Raw genomic sequence first — 9,246 nt, forward strand, 5'->3', positions numbered from 1 at the left:
CTGTATTTTGGATATACAAATGAAGATGAAATGTGGAGTTGCTGCTTCTGAGGGGGAAAGGAGAGTAAATATATGGGAAGCAAATGAGGGTAATATGACACAACTCAGTTTCATTAACATTCAGTATTCAAGTCACGCAGCCTCTACTTTATGTTAACACTACATTTGCTGAACTTTGTGTTTAAATTACATCAAATTCAGTAACAAGGCTGTAGAAAATGCAGAGTTTTCATACATATCTGCAATTAGACCCTAAAAATGAGATGGACTCAAGCCTCAATTATAACCTAAAGTTTAGAGGTGAGCCAAAGTCATGAAGCTCAGATCTAGATGAAGATCCAAATTTCCGCAAAGTCTGGAGGACATCTGAAAAGTACAGAATAATCTCAGATATCACTGTTCCTTTGCCTTATACCAGGCAGAAATTTGCATTGTAGAGAAACATGTCTGAAAACGATAAATAGTTTATATGCATGCCCCGCTTACGAAGATGGTCATGCATCTTTCACATGAAGACCCTGGCAGGTCTAAAATATTTCAAGTCCTTCCACAGGGCCTGTTTCTGTTGGTCATTGTTTAATGCCTTTACACTCTCAGATGGTGTCTCTCCCAGATCCAGGCTGTCGTTTTATGCAGCTTTGAGTTCTTTGTTTTCTTAGTTCTTTGAACCACCAGACCAAAGCATTCTCTGTGCTTGGTTGCGGGAGAGGGGGTGAGGAGTTTAAAAAGACATGTTACTTGCATTGTTTCAGTATTGAGGATTTGCATTAATTACCCCCTAATGTTTTTAGTTCCTGCAGGAAGCATTGTTTATCTTACCCATTTAGCCAGGAGTATAATCACTAACAAGCCCTTACAGATACATATATCATTTATAAAGTTAATATAATAGTCTTTGAATATTCCATGATTACATAGCTTTTGTCACAGCATCGTTCTGTGGTTTGTAAAAGGTGGCCTCACGGGATGGAGTTAAATCTAATGGTATGTAATAACTGAATTGCAAAAACATGTATATGGTCAGGTTTACGTTTCAGATTACGAATTGATTAGGGGAGAACGTCACATTTTAACTCAAAAGGAATGTAGTTGCAAGAAGTTCATGTTTTTGTTTTTGTTTCCTGAAAGATAACGTAAAAATTACATGGTTGCAATCTGTTACTGGGGAAGTAATCTACTAGAGTTCTGGCTTTCTTTCCTGTGTGCCCAGTTTATACCTGAGAAAATAGTTTTGATAACTGTGACATGACAGTATTTACAGGCTTTGGATTTTTTTCTGAATGCTGTATGTGTGAAGGTTTTGGTTTGACCATCAGAAATTGGATGACAATTATTTGCTGTTTAAACTTTCAGTTATTATTTATGAATACAGATATGAAGTAAGTAATAGTGTGATGTTGTTATGTGTAAAGTAAGAACCACCTTCTTTTCTTCTTAGTTGATATAATTTTTGCAGAATTTACACTGCCAAATGGCATATTGCTCTGTATGCAATGGGGATGTAGAACTATTGTCAGTGAATGGGAGATAATTGTGGTTACTGACAGTGTCTTTATGCCTTGACCTGTGTAACATATAGGAATAGCAGTTGTTGGGATTATGGTGCATAACTGTCTTGAACTGATAACATGGATAATTTGCCATGGACATCATAGGAAGTATAAAATGTATGAAAAAATAAAAGTCATGAAAAGTTAACTTTACACATTTGTTACTAATTGTTTTATTCTCACAATTATAGGGGAAAGTGATTTTGTGCACTGCCCTTATAGTATTGTTCTGTGATTGTGAAGCACCTCATTTGAGTAAAGGGCTCAAATTTTCCACTCATGTCAACATGGAGCGTAACTGTGACATCAGATAGCTGCAATTCTGTTGCTACAACAAGCTAAGGCTGTAGTCAGCACGGCACCGGAAAAGGTATTTTGGCTCTGTGGATGTGAAGAGTCTGACCAATATTGCAGGTCTCGAAAAATGTAGCAACGGAGGAGGAGGACATTGAACCAGCCATTGCTGAGGACATCCTTATTCCCCTAGACAGAGATAGGTACATAGAGGTCTTGCTAAAGATGAAGATATATTTTATGAAAACTTAGTCTTTGCCCATTTTTAACAAACTTATAATGTGGTATATGGACCTTTAAGGCCAAAGGGAGAAGTCTCAGGAGCCAGGCTGCTCATTCCAGTTCTGCAGCAGACAGAAATCTAGGAAATGACTGACAAATGTTATGAGAAGATAAGTGGTACCAGGGTAACAGCTGGGGTCTAGAAAAACCCACGGCAATTGCTCTCTTTAGGGCCTGGAACCAGGAAGGTGCCTTGTCATGTAGAGTGGGGCATAGCTCCCCCTCAGCTAATCAGGACAAGTTCTGGAAAGAAGAACAGCAAAGGTTCCATCTCTTCCCTACTAGGAGGGAGAACCATGTAGGAAGAGGGCTGCCTGCCAACCTCTTCCAGGCCAGAGAGAATAACATGGAGCTGTTTGACTCTGCCTCCAAACTGTGTAGTGTTGGAGAAACAGCAGAGATGCATGGGGAGAAACGAATATTTGGTTGTGGAGATTTTGTTTCAGCTAGGAGAAGCTGGCTCAGTGTCATAGCCTGTTCATTTTAAAAACAGGCCTTCGGGTCAAAGATTTCTTCAGCATGAACCATAGATGCTGGAACTAGGGGAACTGGGGGTGCTACTGCACCCCTTGGCTTGAAGTGGTTTCCATCATATATAGGGTTTACGGTTTGGTTCAATGGTTCTCAGCACCCGTACTAAGCAAATTATTCCAGCATCCTGGCATGAACATGTCAATTTCATTTATGAATAGTATGTGTTATGTATATGGCGTTATCTTCATTCTCTGTGATGTACCCTTTCCAAATGGTGATTCTAGGTAGCAGAACTTTGACCATTGTCAGGATAGCTATATATATTTTTCCTTGTGAACAGAATGGGGACTGAGTCTTCATTGCCCTGCACTGTGTGTAGTCATCAGCACCAGTGCAAAACGGGTGTGAAACACTGCCCGAGTAGAATAGTAGTATTTTGCACCCACTTTTCACGGCTAGAAATGATTACATCTGGTACAGGGCCGCGTAGGATGGCGATTTTAGCACTCACTCTGTTGAGCTATCCTCCGCTTATTAATTTTCACAATGATAAATATCAAAGTATGCCATGATAATTTATGAAGCAATTTGCAAACACCGTTAAAGTTAATAACAGGAACTTGGTGCATTAATAACCAGGGGAGGTCCCCTCTATGTGACTCTCTGTAGATGTGATGGAAATGAGAACTGCCTTTGATAGACTGACCGCCATACAAAAAGTGTGTGCACGTATTTCACTGTCTAAATTACCCAGTGTGCTTCAATTTTTTCTATTGTCTGAGTTGCAATTCACTGGACAATACCTGTTTGAGCACTTGGTCACTGTGCCTATGGCTCTTGCTCCAAAAAGGGGGAGGGATTTGAAGGTATATTTAATTGCATACACCTTGAGAAGTGTTGCTTAATTTGAAGCATCATTAAAATGGTGCATTAAGAAAGATGGAGAATTGTAGGCAGCTACTTCTAAAGAAACACACTGTACATTAAGTTCCTACAGGGGAATCAAATGGCTCCCACAAGATGCACTCTACACCAGGCTCCAGAATCACCCTGCAGCTTTGTGTAAAGAACTTTGTGTAGTTTACATGGTTTAACATTGTTGTGGTAGTTCTTAAATAGCTGTATTTCATTCACTGCATGAGGTCTCTGCAGTTGCTTAGCTGTCTAGGTGATGGTCAGCTGAAAGTATTTGGATAAGGAAACTTTACAGTAAGCAAGTTAGTGATGGGCTTCCACTTGCCCAATGGTAAGTAGTTCAACAGACACCTGGCTCAGAACACTATTAATTGGGTCTGTCCAGGATGAATGTCAGGGCTTATGAATGACATCCTGCTTACTCCACAAGCAGTGAGCTGAGCTACCCAAAACTAAAGTAGATAGTAGGGATGTGGCTGAGAGCAATGGGTGGTTAGGACATCCCTCCCCAGAGTGGCCATCTGGGATCTATGCGGGTCGCATTGTAGCCTCAGCTGAATGGGGAAGATCAGGGCAGCACACTTTAGAGTTGCAAGCATGGTTTGTAATCATAACTATCACACTATAAGATCTAGGCCCCGGTGTTTAAAAAACAGTTTTCACCCTTTTAACACCTTTTTTTGTCTTAGGTGATCCTAGAGGGAGATTGTTAAAATGGAGACATAATTTCCATAGCACTATGATGTCACACACTAGACTGTGATATCACTGTTGGCTACAGTAGAACAAAAGTCTGGAATATGCTTGAGGGAGACCTTAATAGAGCACAAATAGTTTTGATACTATCAAAGGTAACAGAAAAATACTGACTAAACTACTACATTGTCTATGAACGTTGTTTTTCCCAAGTTTTCTCCTGTGTGATATTATCTCTTTATGACCTTCCCACCCTTCAACTAAAGATTGAGTTCACTATGGTATCTACTGTGATTTCCTCAGTCCTTATCAACTGGGAGATACAGTGTATCCTAAGAGCTCTATCACCTTCAAACTGTGAAAGTTAGCACAGTGAAACTAGTGGGGTTCCGTTCAGATTGCTCTGTCATAGGGGTCTGGGGTTTGGTCCACTAAAACTGGCAGGCATGTGACCCACCTATTCCACATATGTTTGAGAACCAGAAGGAAATTTCACAGATCTCACAATATTCGGGGGAGACAAGAGTATTTGTACGGAGGTGCACTACCTTGGGATTAATCTCTGGGCCCCTCTCCCACCATGACAGTGTGGCTCCCTCAGGAGATGGGCTGCACACCAACTGCTGGAGCCTCCTCTCCCCATCCGTGCACATTCCAATGTAAGCAGCATGAGAGTCAGCATTATCTCACCCGGCAAATTCTTCTCTGCTATGAAGTGGGGTGATGCTGAGAAGAGCAGTCCTCTCTCTCTACACCTCACCCACTCACAGCCCCCACTCCTGTATCTGGACTCCTAGTCCACAATGTATCTGCAGCAGAGCTTCCACAGGATCTGGAGAAGGGGAGACCATTTGCTTCTCCCCTCCTACTACACATCCCATTTGTACTTTCTTTGGGACCCTTCTTCTAATCCAAATGGAGGTGATATTCAGGCCCTAAGTATCTCAATGCCAGACTTTCACTTTCCAAAAAGGTGACTCAAAATATTTTTAAAGTCTTATTTTGGATTAAAGAAGAACCAGACATGATCCTCATTAAATGGACCCAGCAGGCATTTGAAATGAAATAAGATTAGTTCCCTATCCTGCTGAGTTGTTTTCAAGTACCCGGAATGGATTAACAAAACAGGGTGGCTCTTTCTGAATTTAATTTAGGGCTGCCAGTCAGTACTTTTTCCTGATTTTGCTGGCCAAAACTTTTAATGAACCCATCAATGGAAACTAGGCCATTGTCAACAATAAGCCTAATACTTTCTGACAGTCTTTAAAGATTAAGGCTCAGCTTGCACATACATTGATGTGTCATTTTAGCTTTAACTAAGTAAGAAGCAGAGCTAAACACAGTCTTTACTTTTCATTTAGTTCAACATAGAAAACACATGCATTTTAGCAGTCAAACATGGCACTGTCTGTGGCTTTTACAGAATGAAAAAGTGGTACTATATGAAGATGGCTAGAAATCTAGCATGGTTTCGTTTAGAAATGTTGGAGTATGTATTTATTCAGATCATCTCTGTGCCCCTTAGGGTTCCCAAGGTCAACAAGCTAACATTTTATAGGAACTGTCCATCTTCATGAGGCATCTCTCTCTCAATCTCCATTGGGAAAGGAGTACTAGTGGCACCTTAGAGACTAACCAATTTATTTGAGCATAAGCTTTCATGAGCTACAGCTCACTTCATCGGATGCATCGAAAGCTTATGCTCAAATAAATTGGTTAGTCTCTAAGGTGCCACTAGTACTCCTTTTCTTTTTGCGAATACAGACTAACACGGCTCCTACTCTGAAACCTGTCAATCTCCATTGCCTACTGCAGCTCAGCATTGAAACTGTGCTTCCTCACAGTGGTATCTGGTAATACTGTACTGTTCAGGGCAACTGCCTCTGTATTTCTCCTCAGTGGTCCAGCAAAGGCACCCACTCTCAGGCTTCCAACTCCACAGCTGGTGCCTTTCTTGGGTGCAGACCCTCATCCCTCTCCCTTCTGAGCAGGATATTTCCAGGCTACACAGTTCCCTGGCTTCACTGTGATATTCCCAGGAGAGACAGGCTGCTTAAGCACACCTTCTTGCTTCTCTTCAGAGACTGATAACAGAGTGATTGTCAACAGTTATAAGCTACCACACAGCTCTTTCCATGCAAGCCTATTTTATTCTTAAGGTAAAAGCACTACAAAGAAAGCATATTAAAAACAATCAAAGAACCTAGATGCATGCTAATAAGCTTACCAGACACCATTCCAACTCTAACATGGACTCTGGAAGGAGAAGTCCTTCAATACCCGACCTACAGGGTTTCCTTTGTGCTCACAAGTCCATCACAGCTCCAGCCCAGAACAAGCACACAGTCTTATGGAGTCTCAGTAGGCCAAAATGTTCCAACCCTTCCCTAAGGATTGGGGCCCTCCGGTGATCAGAAGTCCTGTCAATTTGCTGGATCAGGAAGAAGGCTCTGAGCCAGTTTAAAACCCAGCTGTTTATTCAGAAGTCCATTCTTTGTCTGTTGGTCTCTGGAGAATCCAATTTCAATCAATTAATGCACACCTCTTCATGGGGATGGCTTCTAAGGGCTAGTAAAGGAGGAAGTACATTAGCATCACTCTCCTCCTAGAGAAGGTACATATAATTCCACAATAACACACACAATGACATTTTTAATACAATGGACTGCCAAAGGTATTAACTCTAATTCAATCAGGTTTAATTTAATAGAATAAAGTTTATCTTAATTTCAGGAGGTTTGTCTAGGATATTGTCAGTCTGTCACACTGTGATATGGCACAAGCGCTGACTCCTGGTGCTACAGGAGGACTGCATATATAAACCATCAGCCATGATGCTAGCAATCAGAACTAGCGTCCCAGTGCTCTGTGAGTGCACTTTGACTCATGCACATGTACCGTGATGCCAGTACTAGCCCCACAATGACCTCCTGCCCTTCAATACTAGACACAGTGGAGGATCAGAATAACTGAACTGTTGGTGTGATATCAAGGATCTAGAGTAGTACAAGTTTAAATAAGGACATGTGAAGGATGTGGTTCTCTTTCTACAGGATAAACAAATTAAAGCATGTTTAGTAAGTGTTAAGATTTTGTGGGTTGTTTATGTCTCTTGTTTTTTCTTTAGGAAAAGATGAAATAATTACAATGGAACAGATGAGCCCCTGCTGATACCATGTCAATGTGCACAAGAGCATATAAGGAGCCAGGAGCACACTAATATCAGAACTACATTAAAGCTTTGAAGCCTGTCACATGAAGCAGTTTTATAAAAACAGACACAGACTACTTTATATTCTGTTGGTGCAGCTTGTGTTATCAGTTGTCTAGGTAAGTGCAGAGCATTTGCTAAGAGCCTAGACATCCACATACTTCAGCAGTGGCGCATCTGTCTGAATGCTCTTTCAGACTTGTATGTGGTTTTCAGGGGAATTCTGCACATAAAAGAAAAAAAATCTTTCAGATGTTTATCATGGAAAGACACTGGTATGTCATTAAACCTTCCTTGCTCGTTAAAATGGACATCTGTCTAGTTTTCCATTTTCAGGCTGAAGGGAGAGGCTTTGCCTTTGGTTCACATAGCTCTTTCAGATCTCTGAAAGGGCACTCCAGTTTCATTATGCTATAAATGAAAGGTTGTGTGTCTTTTAATTTAGCTCTACCATGTTGTTGTTACTGTTATAATTTATTTGTATTACAATAGCACTTAGGGGCTCCCAATCAGAGATCAGGGCTCCATTGTGTTAAGTACTGTATACACAAGTGATAAAAAAAACTAGAGTTTACGATGCAGGTTTACAATAAGACACAACAGGTAGATGAAATGGACAAATGGGAATGTTGGGAGGTCAAAGTATGAGTAAAATTAGCATGCTATACTAAGCAGTAGTCTCGGGTCACTATTGCCCAGTCATCATCTGACAGTGTTCTGTAGGCAGCATGGCAGAAATAAGACTATGGGAGGAATTTAAAGAGGACAAAAAACGGCTTTACAGTTTTTCCTATATGGAAGGAGCAGACTGGTAGAAAGCACAAAGATGATTGTGGGAGAAGTAGTGTAAAGGAGTAAAGACCAACATTATTGGCAAAGAGAAAGTGGGAGTTGATGGCTTGCTAAGACAATAAAACTGATAGGGTACAGCCAAATAATGAAGGGCCTTACAGAAGAAGACAACAAGCTTGTGCACTGGAGAAGAAGTCGTCACTAAGGATAAGCCACAAAGATGAAGGGGGATGACATGGTCAGAATGACAATCTAGGAAGATGATCTTATCAGCAGCATTTTGAATGATCTTTAGGAGAATTTGTTATACCAATAAAATAAAAACCAGCAGGATCTTATTAAAGGGGAAAAGGCAAAATACCACATTTATTGTGAATACAGAAAGAATCATAGTAAGCAGTTATAGCTATAACATTCCATTCAATTTCATATTTATTCACACATTCATTCATTCATACACACACACACACACACAGGTTCTGAAAGGTTATCATCATAGTTACCAGCCTTAGAGTTGCTCATGCCAAGCCACTGGCCAGGTGGCCTGGACATGAGGAGGGAGCAGGGCCTTGTCAGATGCTCATCTGATGCTCCTGGAAGTTGGTTTGCAGAATCAGACCCCAAAGTTCTCACTTTCTAGAGTCCATTTTTATAGGAATTTCTTCCTATGCCAGTCTATGGGAATTGCTTCATCATGCTGTTGCTGAATCAATCAGCAGATGGCACATTCCTGACAGCTCTGTGCTGCCAGATGTTATCTTGTTCTTTGGTTCTCCCGTCCTTGAGGCTGTTGGGTGGATTCCAGTCTGCCCTCCGGGGGTCCTCCGGTTATTTCCACTTGACGCCTTCTTCAACTGATGGACACTGGATTCTTAGGCTGGCACCTCCCTGATCATTCAGTTATTATCCACACCAAGCATCCATCCACATACATCCTTTATCTCTATTTTAATCACAATTGTTAACAAAGCGAGATGAATACAACAAAAGGGCGGGGAGTCTCTGGGTGCTGTTCCTGTTGTTACAGAGTAT

The 9,246-nt window shown here is 41.1% G+C and overlaps 1 long non-coding RNA gene across 1 annotated transcript; it reads left to right on the forward strand.

The window, feature by feature from the left end:
- Positions 1–885: 885 nt before the first annotated feature.
- On the forward strand, positions 886–7,615 carry LOC142070573 (uncharacterized). The gene is made up of 3 exons (XR_012666445.1): positions 886–984; positions 4,205–4,366; positions 7,339–7,615. It is a non-coding gene; the product is annotated as an uncharacterized LOC142070573 (long non-coding RNA).
- Positions 7,616–9,246: the final 1,631 nt, after the last annotated feature.

This window comes from Caretta caretta, chromosome 1 (genome assembly GCF_965140235.1).
Source record: "Caretta caretta isolate rCarCar2 chromosome 1, rCarCar1.hap1, whole genome shotgun sequence".
Classification (NCBI taxonomy): domain Eukaryota; kingdom Metazoa; phylum Chordata; order Testudines; family Cheloniidae; genus Caretta; species Caretta caretta.